This window comes from Macrotis lagotis, chromosome 8 (genome assembly GCF_037893015.1).
Source record: "Macrotis lagotis isolate mMagLag1 chromosome 8, bilby.v1.9.chrom.fasta, whole genome shotgun sequence".
NCBI lineage: Eukaryota > Metazoa > Chordata > Mammalia > Peramelemorphia > Peramelidae > Macrotis > Macrotis lagotis.
In genome coordinates this window covers 150,944,216-150,959,361 of record NC_133665.1, presented here as the reverse complement: position 1 = coordinate 150,959,361, position 15,146 = coordinate 150,944,216, and the positions used below count along the sequence as shown (strand labels likewise).

At 38.7% G+C, this 15,146-nt stretch overlaps 1 protein-coding gene across 1 annotated transcript in view; it reads left to right on the top strand.

The window, feature by feature from the left end:
• Positions 1-764: 764 nt before the first annotated feature.
• The window catches only part of LRRN1 (leucine rich repeat neuronal 1), a 51,734-nt gene continuing 37,352 nt past the window's right edge, over positions 765-15,146 (top strand). Inside the window, exon 1 of the mRNA XM_074198686.1 lies at positions 765-839. The gene's annotated coding sequence lies outside the window, so the exon portion shown is untranslated. The remainder of the gene's footprint in view (positions 840-15,146) is intronic.

Genomic DNA, 15,146 nt, shown 5'->3' with positions numbered 1-15,146 from the left:
GCCCCTGGGCACAGATGGTGCCCTGCCCGGGTCTCCGGTGGGAGCCGGCGGGGAGGTGCGGGGGGCGCGGGGGCCGGGAGGGGGAGGGGCGGGGGCCTGGGGGGCAGAGGCGGAGGGAGGGGAGCGGCGGGGCAGCCAATCAGGCGGCAGCCCGTCAGCTGACCTGTTTTGCTTACACCAGGTGCACGCTGGCTGCGGGCAGCACAAAGCGGGGAGAGAGAGAGAGAGAGAGAGAGAGGGAGAGAGAGAGAGAGAGAGAGAGAGAGAGAGAGAGAGAGAGAGAGAGAGAGAGAGGGAGAGGGGCACAGGGAGAGGGAGAGGGGCACAGGGAGAGGGAGAGGGAGAGAGAGAGAGAGAGAGAGAGAGGGAGAGAGAGGAGAGAGAGAGAGAGAGAGAGAGAGAGAGAGAGAGGGAGAGGGGCACAGGGAGAGGGAGAGGGGCACAGGGAGAGGGAGGCAAGAGGAGAGAGAGGAGAGAGAGGCAGAGCGAGCGCGCGCGGCGGCGGGCAGAGCGGGGCCAGCCCGGTGCCAGCCCGGTGCCAGCGCCGGCCAGGGCAGCCCCGGCCACTCCCCCAGGGCAGCCGCTCCCCCGCGGGAGCCTGCGGCTGCACTTGGCCGTCACCGAAGTCAGGCGGGGGGAGGCAGCAGCTGCGGCCGCGGAGCCCCGGCGCCCCACCCCCCGCCAGCCCGGTCCCCGCGGCTCCGGGAGCCCCGCTGCCGCGGGCTGTTGAATGTGTGGGCGCCCCCCCTCGTAGCCCCGCCGCCCCCCGGCCCCCCGGGCCCCGCGCCGTGCCCCCCGCCGGCCTCCGCGCACGCCCCGCACCGGCTCCGGCCTCCCCGGTAAGTGCCGTGGCCCCTCGGGGGTCGGGGACCCCGGGAGGGAAGTCGCGGGAAACTTGGCTCGGGGGACCCGGGTCCTGCCGAGGGGGAGGGAGGGGGTCTAGAGAGAGGGAGAATGTGGGGGGCGGCGAAGCCCAGGAGAGCGGTGCGAGGGGGGCAGAACCGGGGGGGGGGGGACAGGGAAGAGGAGGACCGGGCTTCAGGGATGGGGGAGAGGATGGGGAGAAAAGGGGGATGACGGGATGGGGGGAGGCGGCAGGGATGGAGAAAAGAAAGGCAAAGATGCCGAGGAGGGCAATTCCGTCAAAGTCCTAAGAAATGAAGCGAGGAGAAGGAAAGGGACTGATGGAGGAGGGAGGAAACGCCGGCGTTGGAGGAGGAGGAGGAGGAGGAGGAGGAGGAGGAGGAGGAGGAGGAGGAGGAGGAGGAGGAGGAGGAGGAGGAGGAGGAGGAGGTCATGAGGACAAGATGGGGGAAGGCGAGGAGAGGAGGCAGGAAGAGGTTCTGGGCCCCGAAAGCGATCAGGATCGCGGCAGACACGTCGGAAGGCATTTTGCTCTTTAGTTCCTATTCGCCGAACCCCCAGAAGGCAGCTGGGGAGACTGGAGGCTGAGGATGCCCGGGATGTTAGGGAAGCATCTTCTCAGGGAGCTGCAGGATCGCTCCTGCCAAGCCCACTCCATCAGGGAAGTCAGGGAGGAAAGTTTGCCAGCAAGTGCCCCAAGAGGAGAATGCCAAGGAGCGAAATGAGCATCCCCTCCTTTCTCTTCTCTCCAGTCTCTTCTCGAAAGAACTGTTTGTCTGGGTTCGATTGGGTAGAAAAATGACTCTACCTTCTGAGAGAGAGAGAGAGAGGAGAGAGAGAGAGAGAGAGAGAGAGAGAGAGAGAGAGAGAGAGAGCTCCACGAGAAATGCTAGAAATGCTACCATCTATTGGCTCAATTTGGGGAGGGGGGATGGGGTTGGTGGCTAGTCTAGTGCCTTGAACTGACTCGGTGATCAGCTCTCCAATCAAGGGTTAACAGTGCAGCCCCAGATTCTGCTTCTATCACAATAGAATAGTCCAAATTCACCTGATACAGAAAGGCAAGACTTTGAAAGAAACATTTCTTTTGCTCATTTCTATAATAGTTCAATGGCTGGAACTACTCTGCTCAAATAACTTTTCCCATGTAATTTTCTAGAAAAAAAAGAAAGCTTTTCCTTTTCCTAAGGAAATTATATTCCATTCTCTTCCCATGATTTCATATCATCTCTCTGATGGAGAGCTCCTTCACCGGTTATTTTGTATCTTTTTTTTTTTAAAGAATTAGTGCATTGTGAGACCAGAAAGTTCAGGAACTAAGTTTGAACACCATAAATATAAGAGTAAAAGTGATATTTGGCTACCGAGGAGCATGTGTGTCCCTAGGTCTCTGATTTGCATGCAAATGTGAGTGTATCCTGGCAGATGTCTTGCCTCATCCATTCACATGAAGGAATTTTAAAAGACAAGGAGTCTTCAGTCAACAATGGTCCTTAAGAAAAGGGAATAAAGGCGCAGTGTGAGTTTTTCTGTGTGGAAATTGTATGGTTTGCTGTCACCTTTATTCAGGAGCCAAATTCTTTGAGTGTTTTTGTATCACAAGCTCCAAAGTAAAGCTCACACTCCCTACCTGGCTGTTTGTTTTTATCTTGTGTAATATTCAGACATTACTTGCTGGATCGGTAAATATAGATTTTTTTGATGAAGCAGTGTGCACTTTAAAGCTTCCTTTGATGATGGGAAGAGGTTTCATCAACATTCCTTTTTCAGATCAGTAAAATGTCTTCTACAGGTATTTTAATAAATGTTATGTGTAAGGCACTGTCCCGGGTCCTGGGAATGAAGTGATCATTCATTAGAAGAAAAATTGAGCATTCAGGGTGAGATAGATCAAAAGAGGTTTCTTGAAAAAAAAAATAACATTTAGGGTGGGCTACATCCTACATAAACACTGGACAGAAAGAAAGACAGACACAGAGATGGAAAGATGCCTGTTTTGTATAGTTATTAACATTGTTGGTGATCTCCCTGGAAACCTCAACCATCTGGCTCAAAGAATTTCAAATCTCACCTCTAGCTTCCTCTAAAGCACAGTTTTTGTCTATTTGCCAGGTTCTTCCTATAGGGGGCCTTTCCTGATTGCACTACTGCCTCCCCACACCCCAGTTATTAACAGTTCATCCAGTTCGAAATTGCTATGTGTGTGTCAGTGCTATATTTTCCCTGACCATCATTCACATACCCCAATAGTCCGCAAGTCCCTAAAGAATAGGTTTCCCCAGAACTTATAGGAACTTAATGTTTGCTGAATGTGCCCAATCTGTAAACTACCACCCTTTCATGGCCCTTGACCGTTGTATGTGTCTAGGTGTAAGAATCATAGATTATAGAAGTTTGTAAGAATAATGTAATTCAGAGGGACAACAAAGAAAGAGCTTCCTTCCATCTTTGCTAACATTAGCTTGATAGACAACACTTGGTGCACTGTTCACCTCCTTGTATTGTGTAATGTCGGACACAATGGGTTTGCAGCGTGGGCTACACGTGAGGCTGAGTGAATACACCTAGTAATGTGCCAGCACCAGTTGCCTCTTCCTTTGTTGAATCTCAAACAGTGTCCAAGAGTAAAAGAACCTATTCTGTTCCCCAAGAAGGGGTTTGCTTCACTATTCTATAGCTTCATTGAAAGGGACATAAAAAAAAAAAGAAGACAGCATTGTGTTGGAGGGTTCAGTGTTATGAGGGGGGGAAAAAAACAACAGATGTTAGTCTGCTCTTCTACATGTTTCCTTAAATTATTTTGTGCTGGTTCAGTGACTTTTACCCATAAGACAGCATTCTCTCAGGGGAAAAAAAATAAACTAAATCAAATATAAACCTGAAGAAGTTAATAGTCCAAAAATGCTATATCATCAGAGAAAGTATACATTTGGGGTGGGTGGTATCTTAGAACTACCATTTATAATTTTAAAATATTTATAATAAGATAATAAATTATCATAATATAGTTATAATAGGACCCTATTGTTGATGTGGAAAATTGAAAGTCTGCTTCCCTATTGACTGAAAACATAGACAAAATGATCTTGACCTTTCTAAACTATTTTTGATTGAATACCAAAAAATGGAGATGTTTGTGAAATAATTTTAGTGGCTTTAAAAATGATCCAAACCCCTTAATTTAAATGGAAACCTGCTTCTGTGATTCAGCCTTACAAAGCAACTAAGTAATGTTACTGTACTTGAAGCAAGGAAGACTTGACTTCAAATTTCATGCTTACAATAGTCATGTGACTCTAGACAAACTTCATTTTCCTTATCTGTGTAATGAGGATTCTAATGCCACCTACCTTGTGACTGTGTTGTGAGAATCAAATGAGCTCTAGATATAAAATGCTTTAAAAATACAAGCAGTTATTATTAACCTATTTCTAGAATGCATTTCTTCAATAGATGTAATTAAATTTTAAAAAGTTTGAAAATTTGAACTTTGTAAGTAGTTAAAGGTAAGATAATGTTAAAAAAAAAAACACACACCCTAAAGAATTAAAAGGGGATTCATGAAATTAGATCCATCCACTGACCCTACTTCTGAATCTTAATTACAGATAGTAATACTCATGCCAGGGATTCTGAAAAATCAAGGAGATAGACAGAATTGAGACCACTACAAACCTAGTCTTTATCCTTATGTTGTTAAAACTAGTCATTTTTTTAACCTCATTAGCTTTGTAATTAACACTGACTTGTTTAACAGCAGCCAAATCTTAAATTTTATTGTGTCAAGAATCTCTTGACAAATCTGTTCAGAATATTCATTTAAAATGCATGGGATTAGGGGCGGCTAGGTGGCGTAGTGGATAAAGCACTGGCCTTGGAGTCAGGAGTACCTGGGTTCAAATCTGGTTTCAGACACTTAATAATTACCTAGCTGTGTGGCCTTGGGCAAGCCACTTAACCCCATTTGCCTTGCAAAAAAAATCTAAAAATAAAAAATAAAAAAAAATAAAATGCATGGGATTACAAAGGAAACCATAATATTGATGGACAGTTATCAAATATTAACAATAAACAAGTTCACGGAGCATAAGTTGAGAATTCTTATTCTAAGATAAGGATTTCAAAGGGACCTTAGGGAGCAGTGAATTCAAATTAATCATTTTGCAGCTGAGGATATTGAGACCCAGAGAGATGAAGTAGTTTGCCTATGGTCACACGCACATGTGCCAGGATTTAAACTTTCACTTTCCCCACCAAAAAAGGCCCTTAAATCTGATTAAAAAAAAAAAATTTCTGCTGTTTCAGAGAGTTGACTGCTAGAATAACTTTGTTGATTATAAATGCCAATGAAGAATCTTATGGTCATGAAGAAAAATATGGTAAATTATAAGGCATGAAATTCATTTCTTTAGTCTTTCATAAAGCAGTCTTCAAATTACATTTTCAAGTCATGAAATAATAGGCTTTCTCTGATTCATTTTGAAATTTAATATATGGTTGTTCAAATATTGTATTTAACATTTTTAAAAATGGTACTGAACATCTATTTTTGGGGTAAGCCAATCTGGAGATAAAACATTCCATTTTAGAATCATATTTTAGCTCCCAGAAACAATGGAACCATCTTTAACTAGTGAATAGAACTTTGATTAATATTTATTTAGGGCAAGGTTTAGCATATGAAGTTGAAATCACATTTAAGCAGTTAAAATCATGCAAAGCTAAATATGTTTGCTTCAAAGCAGCAAAGAAAGATGATACCATTTAAGTCTAATGCTTAAAACAATTACTCTAGGGACTCAGGGGGAAAAAATTGTCCCACTCTAATGATAGCAAAAGTTGTTGTCTCTTCATTTCTTTGTATATTTTCTGATTGAAAGTAATTTGTCAGTGTACTTGCTCTTGTCTCTTGTAACTTGTAGTACACAAGTTATTCTCAGATAATTGTTTTTTCTTGGACTGTTTTCTCCATATCTAAATAATAATTTTTCAGGAATTTGGGGTTGAGGTATTGCTAGATAATTTTTCATGTTTCTTCCTATATTTATTATTTATTAAAATAATGAATTTAATTTTTAAAATAGTTTTCTAAAGCTCTTTGAAAAGATCTGAGATATTAGCTTAAAATTTTCTAAATACCAGATGTTAGTAAGAAAGTACATTGTTCTGGAAGCCAGGAATCTTCTATGTAGTCCTGGAAATGCCCCTGCTTAGCTGTATGACCTTGGGAGCATCATTGAACCCTATAAATTAGAGAAATGAAGAGATTGAACTAAATTATCTCAAAGGTCGTCTTCCAGATCTAATATTCAGAGATGATGATCAAACATTTCTGGAAATGGAACTTTCAATATAATGTGACTAACATCAAGGTTTAATTTGTAAAGGAGTGAATGGATTTAATACACTTAAAAGTCACTTCTGCGATAAATGCAAAAAGCCAGACCCAGAAAATGAAATGATGCAACTTGGTATCTATGTAGGGTCTCGGAAACTTTGACTTTGGAACACTCTAATAAAATGTTCCTGCATCTGCTGAGGATGCTTATTTTGAATGCTATTGCCTAAAAATTATCCTCGTAATGTTATGTTCCTTTCCATTTTCATTTTATAGCTCAGAGCCTTGGATGCTATGTGAAAGCTCTGATTAATATAAATGAGTTGTAATTTTCTGACCCAGGCCATCCCTGTTCACATCTATTATTCTATTGGCAGACATGTGGACTCCACAGCTGTCCCCTCATTTGTGTATGAAATGGACACACTGGTGGCATTTGTAGGTTACCATAGTTACACCAACAATACACGTGTGACACTACAGCCTTCTAAAGGGTTTTTTTTTTAATTTTTATTTTTTTGTGGCAGACATTTTGTGGACCTCACACTCAAGAGAATCTATTTAAAGTTTGTGGGGGCATGTAATTTTGTTACCTTTCATATAGGAGTAGAAAAATTTGATAAAAGAAAGATAAACTAACAGTGGAAATATAGAGACCAATAAAGGTTAATCATAAGGCTCTGGTTAACTAAAATTTCCAAGGGGTCATCTATAGAGGTGTTTAGCCTCAGGATACTATTCATTGAAAGTTCATTTTTTAAATATTTGACTTCATATTTATAACTGCCCTTTCTGGAATAACATAGCCTTTTAAAATTCAAATTAGGAAAGTGGGAAGAATTAATGCAGCACCTATCACAATAGTGCCTAAGAGACAAAGCATCCTCTCCTTCCACTGAACAATAAACCCAAAGAGAGAATCTTCCGGGGGAGGGGGGGGGAAGAACGTTTACCAAGGAAGACAGGTTGCTTAATTGGTTCCATGTCTATAATTTTCCCCTCTAGGAAAAAAATTGTTAGCAGAGTAATAAAGAATATCATTGACCTGAGTTATTTCACGATAGTCATAAGTCTTAATTTGCTTTCAAAATAATCACTATAATCAACTCCTGGTAGGGAGTTAACATGGCTTGAAATCTGTGAACTTCTATCCCATGCTTTGTTTCCCGTTCTGGCACTAGTGCATCAGCCTATGACCTTCAGCCTGTCCCTTCCACTCTTAGGACTTTAGTTTGCCTTATCTGCAAAATGGCTGTTTCTAAACAAAAGAAAAACTTAAATTTTTCTGTAGTAGAAATGTTTTGGAAGGATTCATGAGAAGGTAGATACTTTCAACATTATAACTTTCAAAAGTTTTGATTGTTCTTACCTGCTATATTTCATCTATAAGCTGGAAGGGAAAAGGATATCATATAACTCTAATGCTGTTTTCTATCTATCTCTACCTCTCTATATGTATGTTACATGGATGTTTATAGATACTGTGTATATATGTATATACATGTATATATCTGAAAGATAGCATGACATCAATAAGAGAACTGATCTCAAAGTCATGAAGATATTGGTTCAAGGTTCATCTCAAATACATCCTAGTGTTATTGGCAGTGTGTATGCATCATACATGCATGCTTTCATGTGTGTGTGCCTATATACACTCACCACATGTCTATATGACATATAAAAGTAACTATGTTATGTTATATGAAAAGCTATGTGAAAAACAAAGAAATCTCAACTGACCTGTTCCTGTCCCCCCAATCACTTCAGGTGATTTACCCAGGAGGAATGATCTCACTAAACTCCTACCTGATCCCTATTGAGATCAAAGGCATCTATTAGTAAGGTGGCTGATTGGAAATAGCTTGTTAAGCAAAAGAGTTTATATAGCAATCAACAGTTTGACAAATGCTTGCAGCATTTAATTCAGATCTTTTCAGCAACCTTGTGATGGACATAGGGCAGGTATTTTTATCTGCTTTTTTATAGAAGAAGCCAAGACCCAGAGAGAGCATGACCTCATCAGAGTCACACAGGGAGTCAGCGATCATTCAGTTTTCTCAATCTAAATTCAGCTCTGTTCCCACCATGCCCCATCCCCATCTCTGTTAGGGAAATACGTCTGTGAAACAGAGGATTTTAATTTGGTTTTTGGGTGATTTGACTCCCAAGCCCTCACTGATGACAAATAGAGACGTGCTGAATTCTAAATGTCAGAGTGGGATCTATAATAACAGCTAGCATTTACATAGCACTTTAAAATTTTCAAAGTTTTGTACATATGTTAGCTCAATTGCTCATCACAGCAGCTCTGGGAAGCAGGTGCCACTATTATTTTCTGGTGAAAGAAATGGAGATTTGGAAAAGTTAAGTACCTTGGCCAGAGACACCCTCCTAGTATGTGTCAAAGACATGATTTAAATCCAGGATTTCCTCTCTCCAAAGGGAACATTCCATCCCTGTGCTCCTGGACTACCCAAAAGCTCCCTAGAAGATATAAAAGTCTATTTAACAGAGTCAACCCTTAACTCACTGTTAATTAACTTGAATGCTCTGGATAGGAGAATACATTCATTAGGTTGGCCAGTGCAGAAGATAAAGAAAGGAAGAGGGGGCGGGGGGGGGGGGGGGGGGGGGGGGCGGAGTGGAAAGGAACTAAATAGCTTTCTTTTTCTTGCCTCATATGAATGCTGACATCTCTTTTTTATTCTCCATTAAGGAGAGAGAAAGATGAAATAGTAGCAAGGCATAAGCTTAGCTATAAAGGAAATATTCCTTGATATTTAAGAGTGATTCATAATGTCACTGAAAAAGCCTGAACAGGAGCGGCTAGGTGGCGTAGTGGATAAAGCACTGGCCTTGGAGTCAGGAGTACCTGGGTTCAAATCCGGTCTCAGACACTTAATAATTACCTAGCTGTGTGGCCTTGGGCAAGCCACTGAACCCCATTTGCCTTGCAAAAACTAAAAAAAAGAAAAGAAAAAAGAAAAAGCCTGAACTTGGCATTAGAAGACCTGAATTCAAGTCTTGGAACTACTGCTGACTAGATTCATTTCTTTGGGCAAGACATAACCACATTATGCCTCAGCTTCCATATCTTCCTAATGGAATATATTAATATTTTTGCTACAAGATTTAAAGGTTGCTGTGTGCAAAGCACCAGAGATGAAAATAAGCTGCTTTAATCACAAGGAATTACCTAGTGAAGGTGCAAAATAACTGTCTCTGGGTAGTTTTAAAGTGAGTTAGATTTTTATTTATCTCAGATAATAAAAGTGACTTTCTGCTTAGCTTGGAAGATCATAGATTTTCAGAGCAGGAAGGAACTTCAGAGTTAATTTCATTCACTAGTCTCCATATTCGAGATCAGAGGATTGATATTAGATGTGTTGAGAAATTAAATTAAGATGGCCTCTCCATATTCTTTTAATTCCCATATTTTTGTAATTCCAAGATAATAAACTGTAATACTCCAAAGCTTCAGCAATGGCATGGTACTTTGGGAATCTGTCTTAAATCTTTCAGAACACTGAACTCACCTGAAGCAATTAAATGTCTATTTAAATGACATAGCAATTAACTTGAGTTTCTAAAGTCGACTAGGTCAGGGGCTGAGAACACAATGCTAAGGAGGCTCAGATCCCTGGCCTCAATCTCCCATCAAAAGGCCTCTGAGACCACATGGTCAGAAAACTCAGTTAGTTAGTCATCACATAGAATTATGGTGGCACTGGGTTTCAAAGTACCAGGTAAAATGAATAGATCATGGCAAACTCATTCTCAGTAATGAGGAAAACTTAGGGGTGATAAAATGACTAGAACATTGGACTTGGAGTCAGGAAGACCTGAGCTTGAATCCTGTCATTTTTACGGTGAAAGAAACTGAGGCTTAGAAACGTTAAATACTTTATGTCACCTTGGGAAAATCATTTAATTTTTTTATCTTCAATTTCCTCATCTGCAAAATGGGAATAATGATAACATCTATTTTTTAAGTCTATGTGAGGAGGATTGAATTAGACAATATATTAAAGTATTTTGCAATTCTTAAACAGAATAGGATTCTATTTGTTGTTGCTGTTATTATAGTGTATCAAAAATATCTTCATTATATATATGGACTAGCTTTAAACTAATTTGAATCTTTTGAATGTGAATTACTAAGGAGTAATCATGACCATAATACATAAATGCACCAGAAGACTGGCTCAATATAAGATGTTTTAAGATTTATGGGGAAAGGGCCTTGTATAAATAAAACAAAAAAAACTGAGTCAAAAGCACCCTGGAACAGGAGTCAGCAAACCTCAAGGTTATCTCCAGCTCTGATGAACTTATTCTATGACCTTGGGCAAGTCATTTTACTACAATTTCTTTATGAATCTGGGTAATCTCTAAGGTCCCTTCCATCTCTGAATTTCCATGATTCTATTATTAAGATATAGTTCTATAAAATAGACTAGCATGTCATTTTATCACTATTAACTTTGGAATCCATTTATTATTCTTATAACCGATAATGTTATTGAATCACCCTTTAAATTTTTTGAAGGAATCATTTAAGTAATAGAGCACTTTTTTCAATCACATCTCAGCCAAGTAATTTAAATTACATTTTTTCTATCCATTGTCATGATACTTCAAATTCATTTATGTAGCTCTTCCTTAAAAGTGGTTTTGAATATATAAATCTTAAAGTTTATTTTTTCATTAAACAGGGAAAAGATAGAAACAAATACCATTTTCCCCGAGATTATCATCTTTAACATTTGCAGAGAAGCAAATGGTCTTTTTTTTAATGGTAGGGAGTGGGAATTTCATTGTCATAGGGAACTTCTTGGTCATTGTTGATTGGCAACTCCTCAATAAATTATGGTCTTAGAGAGTGAAAAGAAAACTCTAAGAACACTAATTATATAATTACATTTCTCATTATTACCTCTATTTTATTTCACAGGTTTATTTTTGAGATTGGAAAAGAGCTCATTTACTTTTTATATGGAACAATTCCCTTTCCTCAGGAGAAAACACTAAATACTTTATGGGACAAAACAGCCAAGTTCCTATAGTATCATTTGCAATTTCAGAAAGGAATATCAGTGTCTAAAGAAAAGTTATACCAGGAAGAATACTGAATATAAGAACATCCTGTTTTGTTATCATTTTCTTGTCCAGGATCCTGTCAAAGAGAGTCGAAGACTCTTTAGCTTGTCATTCAAGGCTCTGTAAACTTTCCAGGCTTCTCTCCATGTAATCTGACAGCACATAGAGCACCTGGCTTGGAGTCAGGAAGACCTGAATTCAAAATCAGCATCAGATATTCACTAGCTGTGTGACCCTGGACAAGTCACCTAGCCTCCACATTCTCAGTTGTAAAATGGGCATGATAACACCACCTACCTCCCAAGATTATAAAGATCAAATGAGATAATTGTTGTAAAAATAATGTAACATGATGTTTGCCATCTGTTTGGTGATTAATAAATGTTTGTTCCTTTCCACAATCTGGAGCACCCCCATCCTTATCCCCATGCAACTCCATCCATACTTGAGTTTTTCTTCATGTCGTTTCCTGTATTTGGGATTCTCCTCTGATTCCCTGACTCCAAAACTTTGACTCCTACTCATCTTTTTTTTTAACCTATGAAGTTCTGGTTTCTGCCTTCTCTGATTTCTGTCCCGAGCCATCTTCTCATGCACATATAAGATATCATAGATTTTTGCTTGTTTTTTCAGTTTTTGTGGGGCAATGGAGTTAAATGACTTGCCCAAGGTCACACAACTAATAAATATCAGGTGTCTGAGATTGAATTTGAACTCAGATCCTCCGGACTTTGACTCTAAGCACAGTACCATCTAGCTGCCTCAAATCAAAGTTATTTTTATATATGGCCCCATCTGTGTGGCGATCACTGAACTGATTTAAGCCTGAGTTTCCATTATCTGTACATACTGAAGTTGGACTAAAAGACCTCTGTGTACTAGTTCTAATTCTTTGTTCCTATGAGTCTGTGATAATGCCCTAACAAATTGTTCAGAGACTGGATAAGCAAGACAGTCTTTGCCTCTATCCCTGAACTTCTCCACTTACACCTAACCTAGTGTTTTGCATATAAGAATGAGTTTGGTCTAAGCGAGTTAAAATAAATTGAAATGTAGTTTCCAATAAAAGGGAACATTCAAATGAACTAATAAATTCACAAATATTTTCTAAATAATTCTAAAAATTTAAATCAAATTAACCAACATTTATTAAGAACCCATAGACACCATGCCAATCACTGAGAATACAGAGAAATCCAAAAACAGTCCCCTCGCTCAGTGAGCTTATGATCTAGTGGGGAAGACAACATTCAAACAACCATGAATAAAAGACACATATGTGACAGATTAGAGATGATCTCAATGAAGGATAGACTAGTAAAGGGTTTCAACATTTTCTCTTAAATTTTTCTCCTTATATCTTAGCAGTAGCAGGAACAGGCCGAAATGTCTTTAAGATGAATCTTGGTATGTACCATTTCTAGACTGATGATCCCCTCCCAAAAAAGTTAGAAACAAAATATCAAATTTACAATTTGAATACATGGCAAAATGCTTCAAGAGATTAATAACAAAAGCAGACATTTATGGTACAATGTGCCAGTCACTGTCCTAACAGCTCATAATTATTATCTCATTTAATCCCGAAATCGCCTGGTGTGCTGTTGTTAGCTTCATTTTACAGACAGAAGTTAAATGACTTGCCCAGAGTCACTACTAATAAGTATCTAAGGACAAATTTGAACTCAGGTCTTCCTGTTCAGGCTTATTTCTCTACCCCCTGAGCCACCTCACTGCCCTAATCTTGACTGAATGTGAAACTATTAGGGAGCAATTGAAGGACTTTTGAACAGAGACATGATACCAAGCAAGATGTATTAGATCCTTATTGCTTTATCGTGTCTAGATCCTGGCATTTCCTTTTGAAATGGCAAATGATAGAAGTTAAGTAGAGGTGTCCCAAAGGAATTTTAAAAGAAATTATTTAAGATCCAAGGAGAGTGAATAGTAGTATTTATATAATAAGAAAATACTATGTTTTCAACCAAAAAAAAACATTTTAATCACCCACTCTGGTACTAGGTACAGGGTTACAAAAATAAAAATGTAAGAAACCCTTCTCTCAACCATCTTTTAGTTAAGTCAAGGGAGCGATATATGCATATTCATAGATAAGTCCACAAACATGGGTATACATATATGTGTGTGAACATACTTATAAACATATATAAGTGTATATATAACAATATATGAATAGACATGGAGGCACTAGTAGACGGAGCAATCAGGAAAGACTTTCTGGGGAAGGTGTATTTGAGTTTAGGCATAAAGGAAATAAATTACAAGATAAAATGATAAAGAGGGTTTACATTCCAGGGATGGGGATATTTTTACAAATATTGTCTCATTTGACCCTTATAATTCTGTGAAATGGATGTTATTATTATCCCTGGTTTATAATTAAGGAAACTGAAGCAGACAGAAGTTAATTGATTTGCCAAAGGTCATACAGCTAATACGTTTCTCAGGGCAAATTTGTCTTTGTTTTGTTTTTGTTTTTGTCTTTTCAAGGCAATGGGGTTAAGTGGTTTGCCCAAAGTCACACGGCTAGGTAATTATTAAATGCCTGAGGCCAGATTTGAACTCAGGTACTCCTGACCCCCCCCCCCCCAAAACCATACTCAAGGCATCGAATCACTTAATAGCAGCCCCTAAGAGAGTCCTCTGTTTCTGTGAGGTCTTGAGTTAGTTGATATACTGCCAAAGAAGAAAAAATAGAGAATTAAACCAGAATTTATGTCTTTTTAACCAGCATTTTTTCACAATAAAATATTACGTTTCCCTACATACTTAGATTAGAGATTTAGAGCTAGAAGGGATCCTCAAGATCGTCTGGTGCAAAAACTGTTCCCTCTTCCATTTCACAGATAAGGAAATTAAAGGCCAGAGATGGGTCACCCAGGTAATAAACAACAGAAGTGGAGTTTGAACCTTATATTCTGACTTCAAATTTAGCCTTCTTTCCATTTTACCAACAGGCTTTGTGGGCATGCAAATGTGTGTGTTACATACATGTATACATATATGTATAAAATATATGATATATGGATCTAGATAATCATAGATAATGCATATGTATAAAGTATGTATAACACTGTACATAAATAAAACCTTGACAGTCATAAATGTAGAATATATAATATATATCATAGATTATCTATAAATTTTATAAATAGAATTACCTGTATAATTAATTATATATAAACATTAAATATGATGATCTATACAATCATATAAATATATATTCATTATGATTAGTTTTTATAGCTAGATTATACATATATATATATCTAGACTATGCATTGTGTGGACAGTAAACATATTTCCACATATATGTACATAACTGTACATGTTTATACTCTATTTTGTATATATGTATTCCATAAAAACATTTATTGTTTATAGATAGATAGATAGATAGTCTAGGTGTTATATATGATTTCTATAGAAAACCTCAAAAATCATAGATAATGAATATGTGTGTGTATATACGAAGATTTATGCATATATGGGTATGTCATACATGTGTATGTATGCATCCTTCACAGTTCTATATATTACAAACCCTAATTCACAGATTCTACAGTTCTAATAATGCTGTAATTAAGCAAAGTCAAAACAGAGCTAGACAGTTCTGTCCCCAACGCCAGTTATCAAGAAGTTTCACTTTATTTTGGTTTAAATTTTTCTTGTCAACAACTTAATCCTTTCCTGATTAGGACATTCCCAATACTAGGGGATAGTTTGAGAAATAAGACTGACATCACAAAATGAGCACAGAAAGCAATAAAGCCAAGAAAAGGGTTTCTTAACATATTCAATCATAGGATCTTAGACAGAG